At 33.1% G+C, this 2,071-nt stretch overlaps 1 protein-coding gene across 1 annotated transcript in view; it reads left to right on the top strand.

Annotated features, from left to right (window-relative positions):
• The first annotated feature begins 6 nt into the window (after positions 1-6).
• The window catches only part of LOC106875029 (lysine-specific demethylase 3A), a 127,585-nt gene continuing 125,520 nt past the window's right edge, over positions 7-2,071 (top strand). The window contains exon 1 of the mRNA XM_052972688.1: positions 7-206. The gene's annotated coding sequence lies outside the window, so the exon portion shown is untranslated. The remainder of the gene's footprint in view (positions 207-2,071) is intronic.

The following is a 2,071-nucleotide window of genomic DNA, read 5'->3' as shown; positions in this document are numbered from 1 at the left end:
CATTTACCACTTATTTCTATACAAATATCTCTCGCCAGACAAGTCCTCAGTGAAGTTTAAACAATAATGTACTTGAGTTTTCAAGTACTTTAAAACACTTTTCTTTTCACTGGATTTGTTTATTGTATCAAAAATGCTAAAAACCCGTTGGTGTAAACTTACCGAGGCTATATAATTAAAAGGAAAAGAAATATTAAATCCCTAGGGTAAGAGGATGTTTTATCGATTCAATGTAATATTTTTTTAATTTAAACACAAATTGCCTGATCTGTCTTTCTCTCTCTCTCTCATCCATTCATATTCTTCACTAAATGCTGCGTATACGCAAATATGTGCTTTATCAAATCTTGTGACCTTCCCTATCGGTTAATGTTGTCCCAGCTAAAGTATAAATCTTCGTTGGTTTTCGTTCTTCGACTTCGATGAGTTCATCCTCTCCTCATACGCACTACGGCACACGTCGCAGTGTGAAGGCGGTGTCCCAACTACGCTAAAGAACATTCTTTTTTTGTGTGTATGTTTTTCTTTAACAAGGATAGTGTTGACAGCGACTTCGAAGTTTTGACCTGTCTAGCCTTCACTGGGCTATCCGATGAAGGCTAAAACTGGCCGAAACTTCGAAATCACTGTTAACTATTCTTGTTTAAGTATATGTACTCTACAAAAAAGTATTTTAATGTAGTAAAGTTATTTTTATTATAATTCGACATGAAAAAAATTATATATATATATATATATATATATATATATCGTATTTGGGGACGGTCATTTATTTTTCCAAATAAACACGCACTGTGTGTATTCGTTCTTCACTTGTTTATTACTGTTCTTGTTCTAGCTTCTGTCCATTGTCCGGAAATCTTTTGTCACACATCTCTGACCTCTCTCTCACTACATTTTCTTCGTGTCTTGGTCCAAACGAGTGAAGTACGAATGCAACACCAATTCATAAACGTGTATAATATATATATATATATGTATATATATATATAAAATGCATCTGGATTCAGCAGTTTCATGCTTGTTCATCCCTATAATGTCGATTTCAGACTATCAGTGTGTGCGCGCGCTGTGTGGAAGATTCGCGTTATGATTAGAGTTGTCTCTTGTTGGTACCTTCCAACATCAAGTTAATAAAACCGAAAGCATTATACTTTGTCAGTTGATCTTGAGGAACAGAACTGAATAAACTATATGTGATTAATTAAAAACGCACATACACACACACAAAAAAAAAACAACAACACATCAGCGACATGTGAAGAATGGAATGTACACACATGAGGTTTTCGAAATTTTAAATAGTGTTGTCATACTGGTAGTGCCACAAATTATGTTTATAGTAATATTTACTGTTTACGTTTTTTTTTGTTTTTTTATTTTTATTTTGCATCAATTCATTAGTCGATTCCAATCTGTGTAATGTAGTGATGGTAGAAAGCAAATTATTTAGAATACGATAGAAATAAAAAAAAAAAAGAAGAATCTAGTTGATAATCCGGTTTGTAGTCCATAATTGAATCATCTCTGTTATAAAACTTAGTCCTGGAAGTAGTGGGAGATATCGATTTATCTAGATTTCTATCCATTTGATTTTCTTCCCCTTCCCCGTCGCCACTCTTTCGAAAGTTCTGAGGCATTTTCAAGTTTGCGTCCAACTTTTTGCGCCCCCCCCCGCTTCTTCCGTTCTTATAATTTTACTATTGGATTATAGCAAGACTATTAAATATAGTTTTGTCTTAATTCAAATTGTGCACATTTATTTCATCCACCTTTTTCTTTCTTTCTTTCTTTCTTTCTTTCTTTCTTTCTTTCTTTCTTTCACATAATTATTATTTAGTTCGATAATTAGGTACAGTACAATAGATCAAACGTCTTTTTTCAGTATCTTCTTCATCGAGGCGATATTGTCTGAATAGGCTTAAGGTTTTCTTTCAATTAAACTTTTTATTCTGTTTCTACTATGTATTGATTTCTTTCGATTGGAGTAAAAAAGTTTCAGTTGATCGAACTGTCTTATCTTCGAAACGTCAGGTTAGAATAGAGACAGTTGATGAAGGAATATTCCAAG

The sequence above is a fragment of the Octopus bimaculoides genome, chromosome 14 (assembly GCF_001194135.2).
Source record: "Octopus bimaculoides isolate UCB-OBI-ISO-001 chromosome 14, ASM119413v2, whole genome shotgun sequence".
NCBI lineage: Eukaryota > Metazoa > Mollusca > Cephalopoda > Octopoda > Octopodidae > Octopus > Octopus bimaculoides.
This window is presented reverse-complemented; position numbering and strand designations above follow the sequence as displayed.